Here is a 14,046-nt window from a genome sequence, read left to right as displayed (position 1 = left end):
TGCCTGTGGGGTGACCTTGTATGGTCCCCTGAGGTCATTGAGCCTCAGTCCTGAGTTAACCCGCTGACCCGACCACCTCATGATACCCAGATGCAGTAACGCGCATGAAAGGATAGGACACCATAGAGATGTTTTATGTAAAAGAACAAGACAGAATAAAGAAAACAAAACAAAATCGTTTGTCAGGTGGTATATTAGCGTCCTAGGCCAGCATAACAAAGTACCGCAAACTGAACGACTTAAAACAACGGACATTTATTGTCTCTGGTTCTAGAGTCTGGAAGGCTAAGATCAAGGTGTTGGCAGAGTCCTGCTCCCCCTGAAGGTGCTAGGGAAGGAACTGCCCCATGCCTTTCTCATCTTCTGGTGGCCTCAGGTATTCTTTGGCTTGTAACTACATCACCCCAATGTTCCATGTTCACATGGCTCTTCCCTATGTCTTCACATTATTTTCCCTCCAGGTGTGTCCGTCCATTTCTAAAATGCACCTGGGGAGGCGTCTGGGTGACTCAGTTAAGCATTCCACCTTGATCTCAGCTCAGGTCTTGACCTCAGGGTTGTGAGTTCGAGCCCATGCCTAGTGTGGAGACGACTTTAAAAAAAGGTGGGGGTGGGGGGTGCAGATAAAATGCACCTGGGATTTTGGTTTTATTCGAGTATGGTGAGCCAACAGATCAGGGGATGATTGCCATTGAAAACATGGTCTGTGGGGCACCTGGGTGTCTCAGTTGGTTGAGTGCCCAACTCTTGATTCTGGCTCAGAGTATGATCTCACATTTCGTGAGTTCAAGCCCCACATGGGGCTCTGCACTGACAACGAAGAGCCTGCTTGGGATTCAGTCTCTCCCTGTCTCTGCTCCTCCCCCGCTTGTTCTCTCTCTCTCAAAATAGATAAAGAAGGTTTAAAAAAAAGAGTACTCATTATGGTTTTCGTGGGAAGGGAGGAGGAAGGCAAGGTGAGCAAGCTGAGGAGGCTTAGGATTGGACAGTTAGAATAATTTCGGCAAGCTCTGGGCCGTGGGGATGGTCTCTAGATGGCTAGTACTTGGCCTCAAGGTGACTAGGAATATTCCCTCCTGGGATGTGAGAGCCAGATGGAGGAGGTGAAGTGTGGGCTCTGGAATGCTTAGTTTGCAAGCCAGGTCTCTGTGTAAGTCCCTTGCTATCTCTGGGAATTGGCCAATCATGGGAGGGCAGCTTCACCCCAGTCACTGAAGCTTCAGATGTCAGAGCATCAAGAATCCAGAAAATAAGAAAATACAATTAATACACTCTGTGTCCAGGGGCACCTGGGTGGCTCAGTCAGTTGAGCGTCCGATTTCGGCTCAGGTAATGATCTCGTGGTTCATGGGTTCAAGCCCCGCGTCGGGCTCTGTGCTGACAGCTCGGAGCCTGGAGCCTGCTTCAGATTCTGTGTCTCCTTCTCTCTCTGCCTCTCCCTGGCTCATGTTCTCTCTCTCTCTCTCTCAAAAGTAAATAAACATTAAAAAGAAAGTTTTAAATATACTCTGTGTCCAAATTTCCTTTTTTATAAGGGCAACAGTCATATTGAAGTAGGGCTCACCCTAATGACCTCAGTTTAACTTGGTTACCTCTATAAAGACCCTATTTCCAAATAAGACCACTTTCTGAGGTATTGGAGAGTTCAACATATCTTTTTTACAGGACTTAATTCAACCACACAGATGAGGAACAGTAAGCTTTTTCAGTAAAGGGCCTGATAGTGAATGTTTTAGGATGGGGGGCCATAATTCCTCTGTCACAACTATTCAGTCGCTGTTGTAGCAGGAAAGCAGCCAAAGACAATATGTAACTAAATGAGCATGGTTGTGTTGCAATAAAACTTTATTTGCAGAAACAGGCAGTGAGCCATACATGGCTCACAGGCCATACTCTACCAACCCCTTGATAGAGACAAATTTTCAAAACAAGAAAAAATGAGTGTAGATAGCCTTTCTGAGAGAGGGGATTCAGCCAGAGAAACAGAGGTCAGGAGCAAAATTTGAGTCCCCAGAAGTATTAGGGGTGAAGTCAAGGCAGGTCTAAGCCCAGGGTCTAGGCTCAGGCACGTGTGTTCAAAATGAGAGAAGACAGAGCAGGCTGGACCCCTCACAGGTACTAGGCACTGATCCTACAGAAAGACTGAATGGCTTTGCCAAGATCCGGGGGTAGTGGAGGCCGGAAAACAAACACAGGTGATCTCACTGAGGCGGAGTTTGTAATCACGAGCTTACACACCTCCCAGGCCGGGGGTCTGGCTCCGGAAGACAAGACTATGGGGGCTGGGCATCTCGAGGGCCAGAAAGCCTGGACAGAGATTGTGGAGAGCAGAAACAGAGTCCATAATGTCAGGCTCGCCACTGAAACTTGTTTGGGGAAGGGGCTTTAGAAATACCCTCCCCACAAAAGCAGCCAAAGATGGGGCACCTGTACTGAGTTCACAAAGGCTCTCTGAATTGTGTTAAACAGCAATTAATAAGTAAACACTCAGGGTTGCAAAGAAATATAAACAGAAAGGTCAGGATACTAAAGGCAAGTCGCTAATTGTGCTTGTTTAGCAGTATCATAAAACTTTACCCTCATTGGCCTGTCATCCTCACACCTCATTGAAAATCCATTAAAACAATGGCTGGGCCATTAACCCTGACTTGCAGGAAAAAGCTTCCCTTGGGCACAGTTTTTGACTAGGGTCCTTTCATTAATACTTCGTGTAATTGCTCACTTGCGAGCTGGATAATTGTGATTACACACCACTATTTAAATACTTAAATACGGAGGGCGAGCACCAGAGACTCTATCTTTTCTTTGCATCTTTTTAATAAATACAAGTGCAATCACCCCCCTCAGGCAAGATAATGTATTAAAACTTGAATTTTTAAAACAGACAAAAGTCCGATGGCTCCACTTACAAAAGAATTTGCCATAGGATTTCCTAAATAGTGAGCTCCCAGAGCAATCAAAACTGTTTGATTTACAAAATTTCAGTTTGCTAGGGTTATTTTCCATCTTCCAACCCGAGCACAAAGGGGGTTTATGTGTATATGTGAGAAAGAAACATGACTGCTACTAAGCACCCTAGTGACTGCTGCACGAGAGAGCTAAAGGCTCGCATTTATAAGCAAGGTGGCCAGAAGGCATATTTTAAGGGCACCTTGAAGATCAGCCTCAAAGCCCGGGATAGGGCTGTTGACCTGCCCGGACATGCAAGGCAGATAGGGGAGCCACGGGGGTCACCAGTCAGAGAAGAGCAGGTGGAGAGGCCAGACTGCAATCTGGAGCTACTACAGATAGACCTGCCTCCCGTGTGTACAGAGGGGAAAGCCCTGGTTACCGCCATTCCCTAGCCGTACACGATGAGACAAACCTACCCAGCACCCCTTCAGACACGGCCTGATGTAAAGCTCGGGGGAACATTAAAGACTTTGCCGATAAAACAGTGGCTTCTCTTTCAGGATTCCATCGGCTTCCATGGCTCTGCATTAAAAACCAACCACATGAAATTGCAATATGCCATCTTGCAGGTGTGTGGCAACAAAGTCTGTAGGCTCAGTCGAGTAGTAACTTGTGACTAAGGATTGCTAAGAAATGGGTTTTGCTAACGATTACTCTTTGAGTTGTGGTTTTTAGAGTAAATCCACGGCTACCCCCTCTATTGGCTGCACGCTCGCTCGCTTGCATTTCCTGATGCTTCTGTGAGGCAGACAGAAAGGTGTAGCAATGACGTGGTGAGCCGTGCCCAGTAGTCTCCCCACACAAGCATAGTTCCATTTGTGGCCATCAGTTGTCTAAGCCAGAAGAAAAAGCCACCTGGCCTGCTGGCTCCCAGGATTTAATGCACACACACCACCAGTAAAATGTGCACATGAAGCGTGGGGCGCTGGAGAGAATTGCAAATGTTTTATTTGCAAAATAAGAACACTTGATCAATAATCTGTCATCTGCTAAGACCAACATATTAACACCGACAAAGTCAGAAGGAGAATCTCCATGCATTCCCTCCCACAAGACAAGCATTACATTCACCTTATATATTAAAATATATGATTCACATTTTTCTCATTTTGCTGCAGATTGGTGAAAATGTTCCTTGGGAAACTACAAACATCAGTGCAATAACAGGGACAGACAGAGTGACAGAGTTTGGAAACCATTCCCCAGACCTTTGCTGTCCAATTCAGTGGCCACTAGTCACATGGGGCTATTGAGCACCTGCATTGTGGCTGGTCTGAACTGAGGTGGGATGTCATTGTAAAATTCACACCAGATTTCAAAAACATAGTACAAAGAAATGTATGTCTTTTTATATTGATTACATGTTGAAATGATCATTGATGGGGTTTCAGAGCGGTGGGGGTCTAGAGCTGACAGCCAAGAAAGAATTCTTGAGACATCTTTGGGGCCAAAAGGTGATTTTATTAAACCATGGATAGGGACAGGACCCATGGGCCGAAAGAGCTGCACTAGGGTTGTGAAGAGTGCCTGGTTATATACTATGGAGCTGGGGGGAGGTAAAGGCAAAAGAGAGGCCTCCAGAAGGACTTTCATATGCTAAAGGGACCCATAAGATACCTGGGGCCTGGCTGTAGTCCAGCGGTTGTTTTCTTTCTGGTAAGTCATTAACATTAAGACAGTAGGGGGTTCCTAGAGAAATGTGATACTCTGTGTACCTCCGGTATTTGTCAATGGGCTGCAGGTTATAAGGAAATTTAATTTTACCTACCATTTTCTTCTCGCCTTTGTTCCCCACATCACTGTGGAGGGGAGGGTGATGTTGGGGCTCCAGGAAACTAAGTCTATAGGTTTTTGGAGATTAGGCCACTGTTAAGATTGCCTTTTTCTTGTAATTTACTAAGACATTTGTAAACTGATGGAGACTCTTGTCCTGTGTGACTGTGATCTCTATCAGTTAACCATTGGTTTTTCCCCTTTCCTTTGTTCTTGAACAGCCAGGAGTGCCTGAGGAATATCATACTTATCCAATGGTGGGGGGGGGGGGAGCATTTGCAGTGTATCAGCTTACCTTATGCTCCCTCATCAATAATATTTTGGCTATATTAATACATCATTAAAGTGAATTAAACATGTTTTTTACTTTATTAAAAATGAGCCTACTAGAAAATTTTAAATTACTGTGTGGCTTACATTATATTTCTATTGAACAGTGCTGCCTAGATGGTCAGCCTCATTTGGAGAATATTCTATGCCATGGAGGTCGATTACAGCTTCTGAGTGTATGTATATATATCTTATATATTTGGCATTAAAGCACCAAATAAATAGGACTTGGATTGATATTTCTACACAGGGCAGGGAAGTTATGACTATGAGAACATTAATATGTTCAAGACAGACTGGTCCTCGGGCGATTTTACTTGCTGTTCCAGACTATACATTTAATGCCCATTGTGGCCACAAGAGGGCAGTAGCGTATATAAAAATGTGAGCTTTTACCCAACTATTAACTGTGAAAACCCCACAGGCAGAACCATTACAAGGCAAGCATTCAGTAATTATTAGAGCTGATCCTTTCCCCCCCTCTTAAGTGCCATCTGCCCTGGGAAGAGGAAGAGACCACAGAGCACTGGAAGGCCCTTAAACTATGAGGCTCAGACAAAGCAGCAAAGCAGGAAAGCCATTCCATGTGAGAGATTTCATATTCAGAGACAGATGTTCAAAACCCCAGGGAGTAGAGTCAGATTTACCTTCCTGGCTGTGCTACTAAGAAAGTGTGTGGCCAAAAGCAAGTCACTGGGTCTCGGTTTCCTCTGTGACATGAGGTGGAGTGAGATGAGCTTTAATGCACCCTCCAACTTCACCTTCCTTACTTTCAAGAGTAAACTCTGCAGGCCTGATGTTATTGTAGATTTAATGGGAAGTCAAAGTGAGCAGTAATTCAAAGACTTGCAGGGACAATGGTACTATAGATTCACACCTGGAGGCCCCCTGTGCTCCAAACACTTAACAATAACCGATAAAATACAAAAAATTTTAAGTCAAAGACTTACTCAAAAGGATGCACATCTCCAAAGATCAGAACAGCAGGGACATGGCACTGTAAGCTGGATGATGCTGTGGGATCATGAGTCTCCAGGGCAAGAAGCAGGCAGAGGTGGTGAGGAGCTTTTCTGTTATGGTGAGATGGGGAATACCACATGAGGAGGTGTTCCCAAACCAGGGACCGTACGGGGATCCCACACCCAAGAACCAGGTGCATAAAATGCATAACTGCTTCCAGACCTGAGACTTACACCAAACTTCTTAGCCCCACATGAAGAAGAACTGGTTCCCTGGCCCAGTGACAGGATCAGCAGCACTCCCACATTATGACAGCATTGACACCAGAGCGGACACTAGGAAATCTGGTTCTAAGCTGGGGACTATGAAGACCAAGAGGAAGTAACTGTAAAACCACAGTTTGGGGGGATGAGCATGACAGAGATCAAAATAACAGATAATAACTCCCCCAAGAGAAAGACTAAGAAAGGCAGCCAACACCCAAAAAGCAAATAATCCAGTTAAGAAATGGGCAGAAGACACAAATAGACATTTTTCCAAAGAAGACCTACAGATAGCTAACAGGCACATGAAAAATGCTCAATATCACTCATTTTCAAGGAAATACAAATCAAAACCATGATGAGATACCACCTCACACCCGTCAGAATGGCTAACATTAACAACACAGGAAACAACAGCTGTCGGCAGGGATGCAGAGAAAGGGGAGCCCCCTTAAACTGTTGGTAGGAATGCAAACTGGTATAGCCACTCTGGAAAACAGTACAGAGGTTCCTCAAAAAGTTGAAAATAGACCTACCCTATGACCTGGCAATTGCACTACTAGGTATTTATCCAAAGAATACAAAAATATTGATTTGAAGGGACACATGCACCATGATGTTTTTATAGCAGCATTATCAACAATAGCCAAACCATGGAAAGAGCCCAACTGTCCATTGACTGATGAATGAATATAAAAGATGTGATATATATATATATATACAATGGAGTCTTACTCAGCCATCAAGAAGAATGAAATCTTGCCATTTACAATGACATGGATGGAGCTGGAGTGTACTATGCTAAGTGAAATAAGTCAGTCAGAGAAAGACAAATACCATATGATTTTACTCATTTGTGATATTTAAGAAATGAAACAGGTGAACATAGTGTGGGAAAAAACAAGAGAGACAAACCATAAAACAGACTCTTAACTATAGAGAACAAACTGAGGGTTGTCGGAAGGGAGGTGCATGGGGGATGGGCTAAATGGGTGATAAATATTAAAGAGGGCACTTGTGATAAGCACTGGGTATTATATGTAAGTTATATGTAAATTCTACTCCTGAAACTAATATTACACTATGTGTTAATTAACTAGAATTTAAATAAAAAATTGCAACAAAAAAAGTTGACTGCCTACATGAAACTTACATTCTAGTGGAAATGACAATTACTAAAAATTATATAATATGCCAAGTAGTAACAAGTGTTATGAAGAACTGTTGAGAATCCTCAAAGATAGAACAGAATGATTAACAACTATATGTAAAAACAAATTATGAAACAACAAATATGCAAAATTTTAAAAAGCAAGTAATAAAAAGGAGACAATTGAAATGAAAAATTATAGATTTTGAAATATGTAAACTCAGTAGTGTTGGATAAACACTAAGAAGTCATAATGAAATACAGAGTCATTTATCAGAAGGCAGTACTAAAGAAATCACACATAATGCAGCACAAAAAGAGAACGTTTTATATATATATATATATATATATATATATATATATATATATATAGTTAAGATATATGGAATGTAGAATTATAGTAGTTAAGAGGCATAGAATGTAGACTGGCAAGCACCAACATACAGCTAATATTAATTAAAAGAAAAGAATAGAAGAAATGTGAGAGAAGTGATACCTACACAGATAATACCTGAAGTTTTCCAGTATTAACATTAGAATTCAGTAAGAATTCTAGATATGGATATATAGGAACTTGTATCTTCATTATGATGTATTTAGGTGCCCACACATCATACTGAAACTACAAAACATGTAAGGATAAAGGAAAAAGTCATACTTGAGAAAAATAAGACTGTCTACAAAAGAAAGAAAATCTGATGGTAGCAACATCATCAGCAACAGTTGCCAAAAAACATGGAACTCTTGCAAAGTGCTGAAAATTGCCAATCAACATAGGATTCTATACCCAGCTAAAATATAGATTTTTTTTTCAGGCACTCAATAATTAAAAGAAATAATGGCCCATAGGTCGCAGGTAAAAGAATTAGTAAGGAATGAAATCACAATGGAAATTACAAAAATTTGGAACAGAACAACAAAATCACAACATATCTGAACAACAGTAACAATAATGGCTATGATATGTTGCTTCTGGCTTTGCGCCAAGAATTACTTTAGAAATTTCCCAAGTAGTATATCTCTAAGCCCTCAAAGTCAGGAAATGAACTGGGTATTAATAACTCCTGTGTAAGGATGAGAAAACTTTCTGGTAGAACAAAATAATCATGTTGCTATGGACTAAATGTTTGTGTCCCCCCTAAATTCATATGTTGAAGCCCTAATCCCCAGTACAATGGTATTAGAGGTGGGACCTTGGAAGGATAATTAGGTTTAGATGAAGTTATGAGGCTGGAGCCCCCATGATGGGAGTAGTGTGACCTGATCAAAAGAGGAAGAGACCCCAGTGCTTCCTCTCTCTGCCATGTGAGGATATAGTAAGAAGGTAACCATCTGCAAACCAGGAAGAGGGCTCTCACCAGAATCCAAACATGCTGGCACCCTGGCCTCAGACTCCAGAGCTGTCAGAAATAAATGTCCACTGTTCAAGCCACCTCCTCTATGGTATTTTGTTATAGCAGCTCAAGCTGACTAAGACACATGCATAACAGTCTGGGTCTGTACAAAGATAGGGAGGCAGCCAAAGAAGCAAGAAGGCAGGTATGGATGGGTTTTACTGACCCTTAGGAATAAGAATAGGGGGCCTGTGCCAGAAACAAACAGATGTTTGACAGGCAGGAGGGGGAGGCAATTTAATTCTCAAGTACTTCTTTTTTTTTTTTTTTTAAACGTTTATTTATTTTTGGGACAGAGAGAGACAGAGCATGAACGGGGGAGGGGCAGAGAGAGAGGGAGACACAGAATCGGAAACAGGCTCCAGGCTCTGAGCCATCAGCCCAGAGCCTGACACGGGGCTCAAACTCACGGACCGCGAGATCGTGACCTGGCTGAAGTTGGACGCTTAACCGACTGCGCCACCCAGGCGCCCCCTCAAGTATTTCATGCTGGCGATGCCCCTTTGCCCTACTCTCCTTCGTTCTAGGCCCCCTGAGTTTGCTCCATTTTAAACACTACAATATCAGGAAGACCTGCCCAGCTTTTAGCCTGGACTGGATTTCTTTTTGTGTGTGTGGGTTTTTTGTTGTTGTTGTTGTTTGATGTTTTATTTATTTTTGAAAGAGAGCACAAGTGGGGAAGGGGCAGAGAGCGAGGGGGATAGAGGATCCAAAGTGGGCTCCGTGCGTGCAGCGGCAAGCCCCGTGCGGGGCTCGAACTCACAAACCGTGAGATTATGACCTGAGCCGAAGTCAGATGCTCAACCGACTGAGCCACCCAGGCACCCCTGGACTGGGTATTCAAGCTGTAAACAAAGAGGCATTTACAGGAAACAACCACACACTCGGACTGAGGCCCCCAAGCCTGGCTGCACCCAGAAATCTCCTGAGGAGCTTTCAAAGATACCAATGTCTTCCCCCCAAGATTTGCATTCCATTGATCTCAGGTGCTACCTGGGCAATAAGATTAAAAAAAAAAAAAAAAAAAGTACTGTCGTTCAACCAGAGCTGAGAACCAATGGCCTAGAGGTGGGTAAGACGAAGGAAAATGTTCTTGCTGAATGTGGTGACAGGGACTTATCAGCCTCTTCAACCGCCAGGACCAGTGCTTTGGCAAACCTCACTGGCTACTGTTCTGACACCTTCAGGAACTGGTTCCCCTTTCCTTTAAGGAAAAGTGTCCTCTTCTCTGAAATCAGAAAAGAGGAAGCATAGAGCATTTGTCAGCAAAACTAACAATCTCCCCGAGTGGAGGAGGGGAGTTGTCTCTTCCCTTGGCATGGACAGAGTTAAGGACAGCAGCCTAGAATAAGGGTGGTGTGGGGAAACAGTTCGGTTCCTCCTGTGCACCGCCTCCCAAGGAAATGACCCAGACGACATACGATCTGTGAAACCTCATCCCCTGGGGTCTAGAAAGCACTTCCCCTCCTCTCCTCTGCCCCCTCCCTCTCTCTTTGCTCCCTCTCTCCCTCTCCCCACCCCCACTTCTGTCCCAGGGTTCTCTAAATCCTGAGCTGGCCCTTCTTCACACGTCCCCAACTCCCCCAACTCGCACCTCATTAGGCAGGCCCCCAGCAGCCCCAGGCCTCTGGCCATTGCTCCGCTCCTTGCCGCCCACATACACCCTCATCCATGCCATCCCTGCCAGCTCAGGGTCCTGGGAGCTCAGGTCCTTAGCCACTACCCAGGGGAATGCCTGAGTTTTCGGTGGGACCTCTGTCGACCACCTGCCTGTCTCACAGAAGGAATTCGTCCTAAGTCACCTGCCAGGTGTTGACTGAAGCACCTTCTCAGGTTTGTGACTCCCAGTCCGCTGATTGTACAAACCCCACCTCCTCAGCAGACGCTGCAGGTCTTCCGTTGGCCCCGCCCTGTCCCTCCCTGTCACCTATCTGCCTGGGCTTGGGCTGTCCACCCCACACACGAGGCTGCCGTCCCCCCGCTTCCTCTCGGGACTGACTTCAAACTTCAAACTGACTCAAACCTACTTCCTGCTCTCTTCTTCTGAAAATTCCTTCTTCCTCCCACCCCTGCTCCCCCTCTGTGGCCATATCTAGGTCCTCAGGGCTCTCCTAGCACGTGAACTCTCTGCCTTGCCCGCCTTCCTCTCTCTTCCCCCTTGATTTCATCTTGGGCCCCTAGCAGGAAGCAGAAACCGAAAAGAACCATGAGGTGGCTGTGCCCAGTTTGTCACTGGACTCGCCCCACCGTGCCCACCCAGTACCTAGCAGGTACCTAGGAAAAGGAAGCTGCTGTCCGAGCAGCCCAGGAGAGAAAGAGCATTCTGGCCAAGAGGGACGGCCTGCTTCCTGACAAGTGTCTGCCACTCAGACATCCCCAGGGGCACACATATCACCCAGACCTCGGGGCCTGTCCCACCTGCCAGGTAAGTTCTTTCCTTCACTGGACACAGAGGTACAGCCTTCTCAGGGCTCCTGGGGAAGTGGGCCGCACAGACAGGTAAACAAGTGTGACCACATAGGGAGCGGACATTTGCCATGAAGCAGAAGGCAGTCGGGGGGAAGGCACTGAAGCGAGAGGGAGCCTCTGTGGCACCCAGGCAGCTGGAGCCTCACTCTCCAGACTGAGGCTTCTGGCCATGGTTCCCCCTCACCTCCCCTCGGCCTCAGACTCTCACACTCTTTCCTGTGCCTGCAGCTGGGTCCCGGTTCTCTACCCGCCCCTCTGCTTTTCTCTCTCTGGCACTCTTTCACCCCTGGTCCCTTCTCTTCCAGCTGTCGCCACCTAACTGCACCCCACATCACTCCTTTCTTCTGGGCTGCATAGCCAGCCGCCTCCTGGACTTCCCCCCACGGTCACAGCCCTACCTCCAGCACTGCACAAGCACAGCGTCTCTCCCCATGAACTGAGTACCCCCCATTCAGTAGCCCAAACACCATCCCTTGGAGCCATCATCCTTGACTCACCCTGCCCGAACCCAGGCTGCTGTGAGACCCTGTCTATTCTCTCGTGTCCTTCCTGCCCACTCCTACCCTACCTTCCACTCCCACTGGGGATACTGAGTCCAAGTCCCAGCCTCTCACTGCACCTAACCTGTTTCTCCCAGAACACCCTTAAGCACAACACGCTAGCCGCCCACACAGGGCCGCTAAAAAGTCATCCTGGGATGCTGCCTGGTATATGTTGCTGCCCATCTCTCAGAAAAACCTTCAGTGTCTCCATTGCCCACAGGACTACGCATCCCAAGATGCTCCCCCTTCAGCCTCTGACCTCCTCCGCCTTCCTACGTCCTCCTTCCTGCCCTCCTACCTCCCACCACTCAGTGACTCCACCAAATTTCATAAGGCCTCTGGGCTTTTGCTCATGTTGTTCTTCTTCCTGGAATGCCTTCTCTTTCTCTCTATTGGGTGAGTGAAATCCTTCCTTTACAGCAGGATCAAGCTCTACCTTCTCTGGGAAGCCTTCCTCAGAGCCCCAAGCATCAGCGTGCCCCTCCCCAGGCACTGTGGCCGTGGCTGTCAGTGGCACTCCCTCCATCAGGGCACCAGCTGCCTTGAGAGTCTGAATAGTTTCTCTGTGCACAGTCCTATCTCGACCATGCCTTTCACTGAGCTGGACAGCCAGCACCAGTGCTGGGCTGTATAGAACAGAGACTCTCGGGAGCCTGGGTGGCTCAGTCAGTTAAGCATCTGGCTTCAGCTCAGGTCATGATCTCACCTCTCATGAGTTCGAGCCCCTCATGGGGCTCTGTGCTGACAGCTCGGATCCTGGAGCCTGCTTCAGATTCTGTCTCCCTCTCTCTGGCTGCTTCCCAGCTCATGCTCTGTCTCTGTCTCTCTCTCTCTCTCTTTCTGTCTCTCTCTCTCTCTCTCTCAAAATTAAACTTAAAAAAAAAAGAGGCTTTCTATGGGATTGTGCTGATGGTACGTGGCAGGTTCTGGTCAAGAACTTGCTGCCTCCATCCCCCTCGCGGAGACTGGTTTTCAAATGACCAGAGGCCCACTCCTTCCAGTGATGCACGGGAAATAGGACTCCGTAATGAGAGGAAAGGTGGCTGCTCGGTCCCATCCCCTCCAATCAGAAAGTACCATTTATGCTCAGAGTTCAGCACTGAGCATCACAGGGGGTCCCCAGGAAGGAAAATAAGACAGGTGCCCCCGTCTTTCAGGAAAGGGAGTGAGAAAGATGCCCCCTCCTCTAGGGCTTAGAGCCAAGTTGACTTGGAAGTCCTCAAGGGGCCACACCTCCCCTCAGAGACAGAGGAGGCCACATCATAAACCCCACTCACCTGATCCAAGTTCCCACCGGCTCATTCCCACCCAAAGGTCCGAGAAGCCTCCCAGGTCTCTGCTGATCTGTCTCGGGAGGCATGGCAGACCCCCTTTCCGGGTCTCAAGTCGGAACATGAGACAGAGTTGATAAATGGCCACTGACGCAGTGGTTGCTGCAGGTCGCGGTGCTTGTGTGGGTGTTGTGTGGTCGCGCAGATGGTGTGGTTGCGACTGCTGTTGTGTGCTTGTGTGCTTGCTGCAGTTTACCGTAGCGATTGCTGATGTTGGTCATACGGCCCTACAGTGTGGTGGCTGCAATTGTGGTTGCTGGGGAGTCTGCGTTCATCGTGGTTGTGTGGACGTTGCAGGTATTCTGACCACTTCATCACAGCCTGAGGAGGAGGCCAGCTGCGGGGAAGGTGGCCTCTTGTCACCTGACACCATCTCAATTCCCGGCACCCGGCTGAGCCCAGGCAAAAGGAAAGGAACAGGCAGAGAAAGGAAATCTTCTCCGGGTGAGCGGATGTTGGAAGCAAGAGCCTCTCCAGCCCCACAGCCCCTCCTTCTTTGGCTGCTGGTGATGCCCCAGCACAGTTATGCAGGCCACTTACCCAGAGCTGGGCGAGGTCCAAGCACTTGAAACCCTGAAGGCTCGCCTCTGCACAGCACCACCTCTGTTCCCAAGGATACTTTCCTGTGCAGAAACATCTGCACCACCAAAAATAGACCTTGCCCCATCCCCCCTGCCCTGAGGTTGTCAAGCAAGCCTGGCCAGACAGTGCTGATAGCCCTCAGGCAAAAATCAAGCAAACTTCTGTCGTAGGGGGCATATGGGAAGACATGTCTCACCTCAGATCACAGTAGAGACCCAAGTAGAGGGCCCAGCCTGATGCCCATCTGATGCCCACCTCTGTGATCTTGGACCCAAACTCAGCATGAGGCAGGGCAGGCTG

General features: G+C 47.0%; 1 protein-coding gene across 1 annotated transcript in view; it reads right to left on the bottom strand.

The window, feature by feature from the left end:
• The window catches only part of CACNA1E (calcium voltage-gated channel subunit alpha1 E), a 660,165-nt gene that overhangs the window by 627,287 nt on the left and 18,832 nt on the right, over positions 1-14,046 (bottom strand). The window contains exons 3-4 of the mRNA XM_086694634.1: positions 13,705-13,787; positions 13,111-13,556 (exon numbers count right to left, since the gene is read on the bottom strand). The gene's annotated coding sequence lies outside the window, so the exon portion shown is untranslated. The remainder of the gene's footprint in view (positions 1-13,110; positions 13,557-13,704; positions 13,788-14,046) is intronic.

The sequence above is a fragment of the Puma concolor genome, chromosome E4 (assembly GCF_028749965.1).
Source record: "Puma concolor isolate L17-30 chromosome E4, mPumCon1.1.hap2, whole genome shotgun sequence".
NCBI classification, from domain to species: domain Eukaryota; kingdom Metazoa; phylum Chordata; class Mammalia; order Carnivora; family Felidae; genus Puma; species Puma concolor.
This window is presented reverse-complemented; position numbering and strand designations above follow the sequence as displayed.